Below are 15,563 nucleotides of genomic sequence, written 5' to 3'. Positions count from 1 at the left end.
GTTTCATGTGTACTCAAGAAGAACATATATTCTGTTGCTTTGGGATTCAGAGTTCTAAATATATCTGTCAAGTCTATCTGATCCAATGTATCATTCAGGGCCCTTGTTTATTGATCCTGTGTCTAGATTGTGTATCCATTGTTGTAAGTGGGGTAGTAAAGTCCCCTGCAATTACCACATTCTTATCAATAAGGTTGCTTATGTTTGTGATTAATTATATATTTGGGGTCTCCCGTATTCGGTGCATAGACATTTATAATTGTTAGCTCTTCCTGATGGATAGACCCTGTAATTATTATATAATGTCCTTCTTTATCTCTTGTTACAGCCTTTAATTTAAAGTCTATTTTGTCTGATATAAGTATGGCTACTCCAGCTTTCTTTTGACTTCTAGTAGCATGATAGATAGGTCTCCATCCCTCACTTTCAATCTGAAGGTGTCCTCAGGTCTAAAATGAGTCTCTGGTAGATGACAAATAGATGGGTCTTGTTTTTTTATCCATTCTGATACCCTATGTCTTTTGGTTGGAGAATTTAGTCCATTTACAATAAGTGTTATTATAGAAAGATATGGGTTTAGAGTCATTGTGTGTCTGTAGGTTTCATGCTTGTAGTGATACCTCTGGTACTTTGTGGTCCTTGCAACATTTCACTCACAGAATCCCCCTTAGGATCTCTTGTAGGACTGATTTAGTGCTGATGAATTCCTTCAGTTTTTATTTGTTTAGGAAAACCTTTATCTCTCCTATTCTGAATGACAGACTTGCTGGATAAAGGATTCTTGGCTGCATATTTTTTCTGTTCATCACATTGAAGATTTCCTGCCATTCCTTTCTGCCCTGCCAATTTCAATAGATAGGTCTGCCACTACCCTTATGTGTCTACCTTATAAGTTAAAGCTTGTTTATCCCTATGTGCTTTCAGAATTTTCCCTTTATCCTTGTATCTTGGAAGTTTCAGTATGATATGTTGTGCAGAAGATCGATTCAAGTTACGTCTGAAGGGAGTTCTCTGTGCCTCTTGGATGTCAATGCCTTTTTCCTTCCCCAGATCAGGAAGTTCTCAACTATGATTTGTTCAAGTATACCTTCAGCCCCTTTCTCTCTCTCTTCTTCTTGAATTCCTATGATATGGATGGTGTTTTGTTTGATTGCATCACTTAGTTCTCTAATTCTCCCCTCATACTCCTGGATTTGTTAATCTTTCTTTTTCTTACCTTCCTCTTTTTCCATAATTTTATCTTCTAATTCACCTATTCTCTCCTCTGCCTCTTCAATCCGTGCTATGGCCACCTCTGTTTTATTTTGCACCTCATTTATAGCATTTTTTAATCTCCTCATGACTATTTCTTAGTCCCTTGATCCCTGTAGCAATAGATTCTCTGCTGTCCTCTATGTTTTTTTCAAGCCCAGTGATTAATTTTATGTCTACTATTCGAAATTCTTGTTCCATTATATTGCTTAAATAATTTTTGATCAATTCATTAGCTGTTGCTACTTTCTGGAGTTTCTTTTTAGGAGAATTCTTCCGTTTTGTCATTTTGAGTAGTCCCCATGGTGGCTCCCAACTGTGGGTCATTTCCCCTGTGCTGTCCGGTGTAACTTGTGTTGGTGGACGGGGCTGCAGTCAGACCCTATGTCTGCCCCCAGCCCTTGGCTGGGGTCACAGTCAGACTGGTGTGTACCTTATCTTCCCCTCTCCCGGGGGCAGGACTCACTTTAGAGTGGTGTGGCCCCTGTCTGGGCTATTTGCACACTTCCAGGCTTGTGGTGCTGCTTCGATGGGATCTGGCCTAGGGCGTATTAGCTGGGGTGGATCTGCAAGTTGCACAGGGGCAGGAGGGGCAGGCTTAGTTCACTTTGCCAGTGGTGGTCCCCTTTGGGAGGGCCCTGCAGCAATGGGAAGGAGGCAGACCCGTCACAGGAATGGATCCACAGAAGCACAGCATTGGGCGTTTGTGCAGTGCAAGCAAGTTCAATTATGGGAACTGATTCCCTTTGGAATTTCAGCTGGGGGATGGGAGAGGGAGATGGAGCTTGCCAACATCTTTGTTCCCTGCTGAGCTGAGCTCTGTCTTCTGGGGCTCAACAACTCTCTCTCCCAGTGTCCTCTTGCCCTCCCCGCTCTCTGAGCAGAGCTGTTGACTTATAACATTCCAGATGTGAAGTCCCGCTGGCTTTCAGAACTCACAGAGTCTGGCCCCTCTGTTTTTGCAGGCCAGACTTTGGTGGCTCTGCCTTGTTGGGCGGGCTGCCCCTCCACTACCCCGGCTCCCTCCTGCCAGTCTGTGTAGTGCTCACCCCCTCTCTGCCCTTCCTACCGTCTTCCATGGGCCTCTTGTCTACACTGGGCTCCAGAGAGTCCATTCTGCTAGTCTTCTGGCAGTTTTCTGGGTTATTTAGGCAGATGTAGGTGGAATCTAAGCCATCAGCAGGAGGAGGTGAGCCCAGCGCCCTCCTATGCTGCCATCTTCTCCAGATGCTCCTGAAACAGACATTTAAAAGTGATGTGACCTTGTTACTTCCAGGAACTTGGATGGGTAGTCCTCACACCTGACCCTTGTACTTTTGGAGACTTAGATCACTCTGAAGTCCTTAGCCCTGAATCAGGACTGTGGACAGAAAGGTTCCTGATATTCCATTTAGAATGAAAGTGATTTTGAGAATTCACCGCAGAAGTCTCTGCAAGTGTTGGGGGAGGTCACTGAAAGGATGTGACTGCCACTTAACCCGTGAGCTGGACCTGGGTAATCAAAGGCTCCTTACTCTGTCCCCTTTCCTTGGAGTGTGCATTCTGCTTGTCTTCTACACTCCCAGATGCTGCTGCAAGGACATATGTTGAGATAGTGATGTGTTGTTGAGACCATCTGAACAGTATGTGACTAAATCCAGTTAGGGCCTCTATATAAACTATCAAGCTTCTGGCAGGTGGTTGTGGAGATCTACTCTTTTTGTGGCTGCCTAAGAGAAGCGTCCGAGTGCCCTTGCTTATTAAACATGCCACCTACCAAATTGTAGTGGTCTGCCTCTTTCTTTGGTCTCTCCCTGCCCTGCATGTACCGGGCCCAGTATGCAAACCAATAGACATGGTAGGATTTTCAGTTTAGGTTAACCTTCATTTCTTTCAGAGCAAAGTAGATATGTGAGTTCTCCAGCAGAAGCAAGCCATGAAACTCACTTACTTTCTCTTCCCTTTAAAATACTGACTCATCAGCACACTTGAATTTATGATACTAGCTCCAAATGGGATTATGTGGCTATGAGGCAAACTTTGTAAAGAGCTCTACTACCTTGATATTAAAATCAGTTTCTGGAAAGAGAAAGAAGGGTGGAGAGGTAAGTTCCATCTTTACTTTCAGCCTGTGTGTGATTATAAATGATGAAAAAGAAGATCAAGTTCATCATTCATCACACAAAAACATTCATGGCTGGAATCCTGTAGAGAGATTTATCTCCTTTTTCTGTGTTTTGCGATTTAAACAGAGTGAGGAAGCGATTAAACAATGCAAAAAATTCATGCTAAGATACTGATCACATAATGTGTGTTACTCTTCTGTAGAGTGTTTGCATTAAATTTTTTTTCTTTAACATTTATTTATTATTAAGAGACAGACACAGAGCATGAGTTGGGGGGTGGGGCGTAGAGAGAGGGGGAGACACAGAATCTGAAGTAGGCTCCAGGCTCTGAGCTGTCAGCACAGAGCCCGATATAGGGCTCAAACTCACAAACTGCGAGATCATGACCTGAGCTGAAATCGGTCGCTTAACCAACTGAGCCACCCAGGAGTCCCAGAGTGTTTGAATTTTAAAAGGGGTCTGAGGTGGGCATCCAACTAGAGTAAACAATTTGGGAAAATTTTTTGAATAAAGGAATGGACAATTGTACAGTGCAAAGCAAAGATTGGGCACTGCCTTTCACGTTACATGAAGAGGGGAGAGACTAGTACCAAAACATTAATAAAATAAAACATGGAAAAATATTAAGAGAAAAAAGTGCCTGCTAATCAAATCAGTAATCTTCCCCCACTTGTCTGTAGCTGATTCTAAATTCTCCTCTATCTACATATTTTCTTTCATGCCCTAGTGCCCAAACCTGACTACACATCAGAACTACTAGGGAAGCATGCAAATGTGTATTAGAGGGGTGCCTGGGTGGTTCAGCTGGGTAAGCAGCCAGGTGGCTCAGTTGGTTAAGAATCCTACTTCAGTTCAGGTCATGATTTCATGGTTTGTGAGTTCAAGCCCCACTTCGGGCTCTGTGCGGACGGCTCAGATCCTGGACCCTGTTTTGGTTTATGTGTCTCCCTCTCCCTCTGTTCCTCCCCTGCTCATGCTCTGTCTCTCAGTAAATAAGTAAGTAAATAAATAAATAAATAGATAGATAAAATTGTATTAGAAAATAGTAATTTTCATGGTAAAAAAATGTTCAAATGATTCAGAATGGCATTAAATATAATGTAAAACTCTGCCATCACTATTCCATTCCCCAAGAGTGTTTACTTTGACTTAATCTTCTCCCCTTCCTTCCTTCCTTAAATATTTATTAATCACCTACTGTATACCAGGCACTGTTCCAATTGTGGGAATACAACAAATACCCCAGACAAGATCTTTGCCTAATGACAGTTATGTAACTTTGGAAATGAACAAATAAAAAACTATTATCAGATAGAAAGTAGAAAGTGTGAAGAGTTACAGAAAAATAAAAGAGCATAATGGGCATGAAGTGACTGGGGATAGTAGGAACTAATTAAGCCAGAACTTTGAAAAATTTCGGTTTTAGTTTCTCCAGATGGTTGCTGCCATAATTCTGGGTGATAATGCTTGTAAGTCCATTTCCTGAATTATCATCTTTAGTCATTACCTACTGATTCCTTATCATAAAAGTTGAGGTATTTAGCTCTCCTATAATGGTTTCCTACTCTATCACACTTCTCCCAAGTGTTGTTAGTTTTATTATACTTTAGTCCTTTGATTGCCCTTTTAAAGTGAGCCACCATTCTTATTTAGTCAATTTGGACAGACTCTTTTGACTCTGCATTATAAAAAGCCTAGTATCCGGGCTATAACCTAGATGTACAAAATAAGTTTCTCTGAGACTTTTCTGAGTGATTTGGTAATCTATATTTAAAAATAGAAGCTCTCAGGGGCACGTGGGTGGCTCAGTTGGTTAAGCCTCTCACTCTTGGTTTTGGCTCAGGACATGACCTCGTGGTTTTGTGAGTTCGAGCTCTGCATTGGGCTTTGTGCTGACAATGTGGAGCCTGCTTGGGGTTTTCTCTCTCTCTCTCTCTCTCTCTTTCTCTCTTCCTTCTGACCTTCCCCCACTCATGCTGTCTCTATCTCTCAAAAAATAAATAAATAAACATAAAACATTAAAAAAAATAGACGATTCTCAGACAATTCTAATAATTATCTGATTGGAAACCATTGTCCCAGGCTACATCTTCTCTTCCTCCAGAAATTAAGGAGATCTGTCCTCCATGGTCTAGCTCAGTGCTTCTTCATATTTCTGTAACTCACAGAGTTCACAGATATGCAACCCATATCAATATTTACAATATATTTAAAATTCTTAAACCATATATTTAAAATAAATTTTTGCTTTAAATGAAGCTATATTTTTAAATATATTATTATTTTTTTACTTTAGGTGAACACATACGTAAGACATGATATATCCTTTCATGGTAGAAAGCCAAGTAACTGACATGGTCTTGTTCAGGATAAGAAGGAAAATACATAGAAATAATGGAGAGTTGAATGTTTCTCAGAAAGTTCTCACTTTAGACAGTGGGGGCAGTAAGGAGCTCTACCTAAATAGCAATACTGTCAGTCAGGGTTTTTAGTTCAATCACTGAAAACTCTGATTGATTTTGAACAGGAAATGAATGTATTAAAAGAATTTTCAGGGGCTCACACAGTCATGGAAGCTGGGAAGCAGCCAGGAATGTTCTCTGGAATCACACAGCAGAGCTGATCCTGTCAGGACAGAGCCCAGGTACTGTAGTTTATACCATGGGCCCAGCTGACATCTGACTCTGTCCAGTGCAGCTGGTACTGCTGCCATTGTTTACCCAAGGAACCCCCCATTACTACCTGTAACTGCCACCACTTTCAGAGAGTTTCATCCAGTTCTGTGTTGTTCACATCACTAGTTATAGATGTAGTCCATGTAAGTGTGTCTGCATAGCACCCATGATACTTGGGTCTCTTCCCATATCCAGCCTCAAGGAAGGCTGAGAAGGCAAAGACCCAGCATTATCAGCTTCTCTGGTGGGGCCTATAAGGTGGACAATTCTCCAAATGAAAGAAGAATCAAGGGGTACCTGGGTGGCCCAATCCATTGAGCATCTGACTTCAGCTCAGGTCATGATCTCCCAGTTTGTGATTTCCAGCCCAACATCATGCTCACTGCTATGAGCCTGTCAGCATAGAGCCTGTAAAAAGAAGAGGAAGAAGAAGAAGAAGAAGAAGAAGAAGAAGAAGATGATTATTCAAGATGCAGGATGGTTGAATGTCCACTATGGTGACTTGAGCTAAAGGGGAATTCAAGGAAGTACTGTGAAGAGTATGAATGCAATCCAAATATTTCATGAAGGCTGCCCAAAATTCTAGTGCTTGAAAGTGTGCCTTGAGCCCCAGAAGGTTTAGAACTATTTTTTTAAGCTTATTTATTTATTTTGAAAGCGAGAAAGTGAGAGCAAGTGAGGGAGGGGCAGAGACAGACGGAGAGAGATTCCCAAGCAGGCTCTGCCCTGACAGCAGGGGTCAAATCCATGAACCATAAGCTCATGATCTGAACAGAAAGAGTTGGATGCTTAACTGACTGAGCCACCCAGGTGCCCCAGAACTATTTCTTTAATCTATATATCTAGCCTAATCTTCTCCTTAAGGTCAAGCTGTAAGTAAAAGCACCTGGAAATGGGAACTGTGCCTTCTCTTGGCCTGTTACATCACTTGCATGGCAGTTGTAGAAACAACAACAACAAACCTACCTTATATCTGGATATTGTGTGTGTGTGTGTGTGTGTGTGTGTGTGTGTGTGTGTGTGGCAGGGAAGGGTTGAGACTATACACTGCTCTCTTCAAAGACCTAAAATAGAGCAGAAAGTCTGGAAGGAAAAGATCATGTGTTATTCAGAAGATTGTATTAATTTTCTAGGATTGCCATTAAAAAATACCACAGACTGGGTGGCTTAGACAATAGAAAGTAGTTTTCTTAAAATTTGAAGGCAAGAAGTCCAAAATCAATGTGTTGTTACATATATATATATATATATATATATATATATATATATATTTTTTTTTTTTTTTTTTTTTTTTTTTTTTTTTTTTTCCCCCCCTGAGGCCTCTCCTTGGCTTGCAGATTATCTTCCCGCTATGTCCTCACATGGTCTTCCCTCTCTGGGCACATCATTGGTGTCACTATGTGTCATAATCTCCTCTTCTCATAAAGACACCAGGTTGGATTAGGGTGCACCCAAATGGCTTTATTTAACCTTAATTACCTCCCTTCTGCAAATAGTCACATTCTGGTGGTTAGGGCTGCAACATATGAATTTAGTGGAGAAACAGGTAGGACACACTTGAGCCCACAACAATAGAACAGCACTGGAGGAATAATTGAGACTATCAGGTCTGAACCTTTCATTTTGGTAAACCAGCATTTGTTCACTCTTTTTGTCAGGACAGAAGCCTGGTTTTTCTCTATATAACTAACTCTGCCTACGCTCTTCAGGGGGAGTTGTCATCCCTGACTTCACGCATAGGCATTGCATTCTCCATATGGGGATTTGTCAGTGAAAAGCACACGATCCTATCAGAGCAATGAGATGCAAAGAGACTTACTTGGATAATAGCAAAGAGGCAGGTGCTCTCTCTGCTGGTACTGCAAGCAGTGAGGATGATGTGAGCCAGACCAGGGGTCACCATGTGGTGTCTCAGAACAAAACTAACACAGTGCAAGGCAAAGCCACGTGATGGCAAATCTTGGTGACATTGTTCAAGTTCTTGCATAAAACTGAACCTGCTGGAATGATGCTTGGGCTGCTCAACAGTTAGCTTCCTTTTCTGCGCTAGCCTGTTTGAATTGGGTTTTCTGTCATACCCTAGGCTTCTGAAGCATGTGCATCCTGTTAAGATGCAAACACTTTCATTTTAGAGAAGAGTGAAGAGACATGTGAAGAAATTTGAGTGTCCAAGAACCCACAGTGGGGAAACCTGGATTTGCAATCATTTGCTGTTTCCACATCTTTGAATACCCCATAGCACATTTCTTTGCTCATTAACACTCAGTTGATATTTGTTCAATGAATGAAAGAATACATTTTAATCTTAATTTAAATATTTTAATTTAGCTTTTTTTCCAAAAAAGCAGATACAGCCACAGAATTAATACCTTTGTATTTCTAACATTGCAAAAGTGATCTTCGAACATATTTCTTATCAAGATAGGATAAAGCTAATTTTAATGCTGAAGTAGGCTGATTTTGAATCCACTCTAGTGAGATGGTTTAATTAGGTAGGCCTATCCTACTCACCCTGTGCACTCCATGCAAATTAATAACCCTCAGCACGCGCTTTCCCTTGGCATTGCCAGGCTCCTGAAGCATGTGTGTCCTATCTCTGGGCCCACACCTTGCACTTGCACAAATGATTAACTACAGAGAGAGCTGGTTTCTCCTAAGTGGGGCTGCAGCACTATTTCTTAGAAGGAAAATAAATGGGCAAACCAGCACTTACCCAATCTAAGTGTATACAAATTTCAAATATCTGCTAGATATATATTATTTGTTCACTAATGTAAAAAGAAAGAAGAGGATTCTGGTTTAGAAGGGGATGTTGGTTTGGAAAAATTTAAAAAAAATTTTAAAAGCTAGACCATCACCACAGATAATGGAGAATTAGAAGGGCTGTATGTAAAACCTTTATTCCTCTCAAAAAGGAGAACAGAGAGAGATTAAAGAATATTCAGAAATCATCAATAGGACTGCTGTTTCAGTCTTCTGAGTAAGTCTAACCATTTACTGTCTTGTACATGGTTTTATCAGTCTACCTGCCCTCCAAGGAGATAAAATAAATGAAATCAGCACTTTTTTTCAACTCCCTTGGCATAAATTATTACTTACTCTGAGCAAGATGACTGATGGTTTCTAAAGCTCTTTTAATTACATGCTAAACTGATTAGTGGCTGAAGGGAAGTCCTTTTAGAGCAATGAACTGAGATCATTCCAGGAATACTTGTGTGTTGGGGGACGAGGTGGGGGAAGAGACATGTATTCTACTCCAAGAACAACAAACATGTGAAAGGTCCATACACTCCATCGGTAGGGGCCACCAGTACCCCAATAAATAATTGAAACTTGGCAAACATTTTACCTAAAGGTAAATTTTTTCATACCATTATCGGGGGTAACTTTATTTTTATTTTAGTATTTATTTATTTTGAGAGAGAGAGAAAGTTAGCAAGCAGGGGGGAGCAGAGAGGGAGAGAGAGAATCCCAAGGAGGCTCCATGTTGTCAGTGCAGAGCCCAACATCAGGCTCGATCCCATGAACTGTGAGATCATGACCTGAGCCGAAATCAGGAGTTGGACGCTTAACTGACTGAGCCACCCAGGCACCCCTATCTGGGGTAACTTTAGAAGGAAGGACCAAAGGAGGGTGATTCAAATATTAAGCACCTTAAGCACAGAAATACCCCCTGGTTTCCTGTATAGGAAATAAACTAGTAGATTTAGAATGAGGGATTTTCAATACAACAGGTACTTTTCCCAAGTAGAAGCATGTAAATGGGCTTCAGTCAGAACACAGAGTGAAGAATTGAGTTATTTTGATAATTAAGACTTCCAAGAGGGAATATCTGGGAAATTAAGGTAGGATATAGTTTTGGAAATCACATTTTCTCTAGAGAATGATCTGCTTTAAAAATTTTTTTATCGGATAGTATTGACTTGTTTTGGGGGATTTCCCATCTTCTTAAAATTCATGCCGTTTATTCATAGAAGGGGTTTCAACCTTTCTGAAGTCAGGATAGTGGTAGAGAGTGTATTGTAGGAAGAAGTAGAAATCACATAAGGTTGCTGAATCCAATTAATTTTATGTTATCCTTAAATCAAAATTTTTGCCATAAAAAAAATAGCTGTTAAATGCCATGGTAGAATTGTAAAGATGGCCCCCCAAAATTCTTGCCCCTTGATTATTCAAACAGTAAGTACTGCTGGGAAGGAACTTTTTAGATGGAATTAAGGTTACTAATTAGCTGATCTTAAAATAAGGAGATTATTCTGGAATATCTGGGTGGGCCTGGTATAATCACATGAGCCTTTAAGAGCACAGAAGGAAGATAAAAAGGCAGGAGGTGATGGATAGGTATATGGCTCTACATATTGTGGTGATGTTTTTATGGATATACATGTATACATTAAATATGTACAGCATTTTGTTTGTCAAAAAAGGTGGGGGGAAGCAGAGAAGGAAGGAAAACAAGAGTTAGATATGGTGGAAGAGGGGTGCAGAGGGGAAGATGGGATATGCAGAAAAGGGGTGTCCTAGAGGTTAGACATGTGAGATGGATTTGACCTTGAACTTTGAAGATGGATAACATGGCCCAAGAGCTAAGGAATGTGGGCAGTCTCTAACAGCTGAGAAAGACCTTCCTGCGCTCAACAAACAGCAAGGAAATGGGGGCCTCATTCTTGTAGCAACATGGAGCTGAATTTTGCCAACAGTATGAATGATCTTGAAAACTGGTTCATCCTCTGAGCCTCCAGAAAGGGACAAATCCCTGTTGATACCTTGATTTTGACTTTGTGATACTCTAAGCATATAGTCAACCTGGACTTCTGACCTGCAGATACTGGGAGATAATACAATTGTGTTGCCTTAAGCCACTAAGTTTGTGACAACTTGTTGCAGTGAAAGCAAATGAATACAAATGCAAAGGAACTTAATACAGCCATATTAATTCTCCTCTCTTAGAACATTGGAAATGCTCAAAGAATGTCCTTAAAGCATTCTGATGCAACAAAACCAAAAACAAACACAACAAGCACAGTGATAACACTGGGCTTTCTGTGTATCCTCGGGAAGAAAAATTCAATCCGTTTAGCAAGAAGAACATATACTTAAGAAAAGATAATTTGGGGGTGCCTGGGTGGCTCAGTTAGTTGAGCATCAGACTTCAGCTCAGGTCATGATCTCATGGCTCGTGAGTTCGAGCCCTACATCGGGCTCTGTGCTGACAGCTCAGAGCCTGGAGCCTGCTTCTGATTCTGCATCTCCCTCTCTCTCTGCCCCTAACTCACTCAACATTCTGTCTCTGTCTCTCTCAAAAATAAATAAACATTAAAAAAAAAAGAAAATAAGAAAAGATAATTTGTCTCCAAAGATCCCACTTCTCAAATGGAGACTGTAGCAGTCATTTTAGAAACAACAGCAACAACAACAAAAACGAGTCCCCCTTTTCCCATTTCCTTCTTGTCTACACTGCACTTAACATTTTGTTTGCCAAAAGTAGCCGCCTACTGTGATTTTGCATCCTGAAGAATACTCACCAAGAGATTTTTTGAATCTTAGATTTAAATCCTGATTCTGCTGCTTCTTAGCTGAGTGGGTTTGGGAAATTGGCTTTTCCATGTCTTGGCTCTTTTTATGGGTAAGATGAGGCCAGCAATGTTGAAATAACTGAAAGAAATAAAGTGTTTTCAAACAGTGCTTGTCACATAGTAGGCTTTCATACAAACAATAGTGATTTTTTTTTGTATAAGCGAGTCTTTTTTTTCTTTGACTACTCAGTTTTATTCTAGATTCTAGTCCAGTTTAAATTGTATGTTGTGAAGAACATTTCTCAAATGTCCTGTATTGATTCTTCTTCTCCTTTTTTTTTTTTTTTGACCATTTGTAACTGAGGAGTTTCTTTTGATATTTGATCATGACTGTTATTTTTCCATTCTGATTATAAACTCTTTTAAGCAGGAACCATAAGGTATACAGTAGGCTCTCAATAAACATATGCTTGTAGTTTTAAAATGTTATCAATGTAGTTTTCACTCTGCTTTGCTATCAATGTCTGTGGACAAATGTGCTTTATTTTTCCTGCACCAGGTATGCCAAAAAATGTAAAGAAAATAATCCATCCTCACTGGACATGTGGCCAAGTCCCCCAGCTACAGTGCCAGCAATCTCAAGAGAGAGACTAATCTTGAAAGAATGCCAGCATAATTTTGCAGGCCCATGAGATTTGGCTTGTTCAGATAAGTTTTCGATAAGCATCTGCACTTTTGGTGGCCTATCCAAATCCAATCCACACAGCCAGCCTAGAGAGCGTCATCCATCACCACGCTGGCACTAGTGAGAATTTGTCCTGATGGGGATTTATTGCAGGAAATAACCCTTCTTTTCTGTAAAATGATTTGTTTCAAATCCAGGCATCTTTACTCCTACGGAAAACTCCAGTGGCGAGATGCACAGCTTTCTGAGTTTTTGCTGTGCATTTTAATTGAGCTCCCTCTCAATCACTGACTAACATGTTTCAGTGCATTGCAGAGGAGATAAGAGGGAAAATCTGATTCACCCTTAGGGAGGATTTCATAAGGAAATTGGAATTTTCTTCAGAATTATTGATCAGTACCTGTCCTGAGCATAATTACACTCAAATGTTTTCTTTTCCTATTTCATGCATTTATAGGACATTTCTTTCTTACTTCACTCATATGTCTTTATCCCTTCTTGAAATTTCATTATTTCATAACTTCCCAGTGGCATTTTGTCTTCTTGACTCATAAAGCGTCGTTAGAAGTGTATTCTGTATAATCTCAGTATTTCTTTTTTTTTAATGTTTATTTATTTTTTTGAGAGATAGAGAGACAGAGTACAAGTGGGGAATGGGCAGAGAAAGAGGGAGACACAGCATCAGAAGCAGCCTCCGGGCTCTGAGCTGTCATTACAGAGTCCGATGTGGGGCTCAAACTCACAAACCATGAGATCATGACCTGAGCCGAAGTCAGATGCTTAACCGACCGAACCACCCGGGTGCCCCCTCACTATTTCTATATTCAATTCACCTTTATCATTTCATCACTTCTGATGGGTGGCCTGCACTGGCTATTCTTCCAGGAGGTCAGTGGTCATTTGGATCTTCAAGTGGGTACACAGAGCATCTGTGGGTTCTGTGGCTTGAGGCCCTGGAGAGGAACCTCTTTGCCAAGGGATACTTGATAGTTTGGAATGGTTTTTGAAGCTACTGGATGCTTCCTTTTTTTTATGTGGAGTTTATTAGTTTCCTCATGCTGCTATCACAAATTACTAAAAACTTGGTAGCTTAAAATACCACACATTTATTCTCTTCCAGTTCTGGAGGTTAGAAGTCCAAATTAGTTTCATTGGACCAAAAACAAGGTGTTGATAGCCTCATACTCCACCTGGAGGATCCAGGGGAGAATCTTTCCTTGCCTCTTCCAGATTCTGGTGGTTGCTGGCATTCTTTGCCTTGTAGCCACATCACCCCAGTGTCAGCCTCCACATCACACTGCCTTCTCTTCTGTCTATAGTCAAGTCTTCCTCTGCCTCCGTTTTACAAGAACATATATGATTGCAGTTAGGGGCCACCTGAATAACCAGGAGAATCTTTTCATCTCAAGATCTTTAGCTTAATCGCATCTGCAAAGACTTTTTTCCATATAAGGTAATGTTCACAGGTCCCAGGGATTAGGACCTGGATATCTTTGGGGGCCATTAGTCAGCCTACCATATAGTGATAAAAAATCCCAACACTTACCTTTTCAGTTACCTAAGATCAAGACAGTAACTCTCATTTCCTTTTGTATCCATTCATAGTGTTACTGATTTACACATAGAAGAGAACAACAGGAAAGCTCATCAATTAAATGAGCAAACACATGGAAAAACTAATGGAAGTTTGGCTGTACCTGTCATGCACATGTGAGACCTGTGACAAATGTCTTTCTCTGCACTTTCCTTGTTGGTTGTCTTGCTTTCTCCTCACTCTTCCATTTCATAGTCCTCTGTTCATCAGCCTCCATCAATTCTCTCTTCCTTCCCTCTTCCTCCTTTCCCTCCTTCCCCCCTCCCTCCCTCCCTCCCTTCCTTCCTTCCTTCCAACTATATTTCTCCTAGCCTATAAAACAATTGGATGGAAATGAAGTATACCTGATTGTTACTGGTTGTTTTCATAGCTAACTTAGATTATTGGCATACTCAACTAGGAAAACATAAATAAATACTGAGGCCAAACAACTGAGTTAAATATGAAAAATTTGGTCACCGATCTAGAAGTATCCACACTTTTGAAGGCTTTACTGGGCTTTAAAAATAACTTTCCAGGTGATTGTTTAAAATGTTCATTCTCCAAGGTTTGGCATACAGCTTCAGTTTGCCCTTGTGGATTCTCCACTGATGATGATGAATAGAACAGTTTCTGAAACTCAAATTAAAAGTAAACATTAGGCTTCTCATGTGTAACCAATGAGTTGTGGCCAATTATATCAGGACATTTGTGTCCTTCAGTGTTACCAGGTGCATTCAGGTGGTGTGAGGTCAGAGATAGCAATGGGATCAGGCTATTTAGTACTAACTACTACTGATTTAAATCCAGAGAACTACACCCAGCTCTCAACTATCCATGCTAATCGAGCATCCAGGAGGCATGGAGTAATGAAAACCAGAATGATAATAGTGATAATAAAAAATACATCCTAACTATTGCTTTGAATATCCTCTACCATTTAACCATAGGTTTAAAAAAAAAGGAGTAGAATAGGTTGAATTATCTGTTCTTTCCTTTGGAAATTCCAGGTAAGATTTAGCAAGTATAGTGCTGGTTACACCAGAAGTTCCAGAGGGTTATGTAGGCAATGGGGAAGATGTTGGGCAATTTTCCCTACATGGGCTTGTTTCATTGTTTCATGTTCTACCTTCACGGCTGCTTTTACTTACTGATAGTAGTAACATGTTAGTTAAGATGCCATCTTAATATATAAGAGGGTCACTTCCTTAAGGGTAGTTTAAGATCTTTGCTCCAGCACAAAATGCCGGTTCCAGGGACTTCTGAATGTTCCTGTCTCACTCTGAACCCTTCTGAGATGAGGACTCCTGGTTGGTTGGTACCCACTGTTAGTTCCATTAGGTGAGGAGAGGCAGATTCGTTGATCTCCTGGGGAATCTGAAAGTTTGGTCATATCCCCTCTAAACATGGATTGGTGATATGCCACCTGTTTTCATTGTAAAGCTTTGAACCTATGATAAATGCCACAAATTTTCTTTTGAACCCTGAGCTTGTTTTCAGTATTTCTAAGCAGCTTATGAGGCTCCTGGTTAAGCTTGAGCTTCCCAGATCTTATTTTTTTTGTTTCCATAAACATTCTAAAGGCATTCCCCATCCAAATTCTACTCTCATATCAAAATTCAACTCAACTATTTCTCAAAATCTTATTCAGTCTCTCACAATGGAGATGAGTTTTCTTCCTGATATTCACTTTGGTCTACCATTTGATTGATGATTAGTATAAACAACCTTCTTGGAAAAGCTCTCCCTTACTTTTCT

Source organism: Panthera tigris, chromosome B4, assembly GCF_018350195.1.
Source record: "Panthera tigris isolate Pti1 chromosome B4, P.tigris_Pti1_mat1.1, whole genome shotgun sequence".
NCBI lineage: Eukaryota > Metazoa > Chordata > Mammalia > Carnivora > Felidae > Panthera > Panthera tigris.
The sequence above is the reverse complement of the archived record's forward strand: the minus strand, read 5'-3'. Positions refer to the sequence as shown.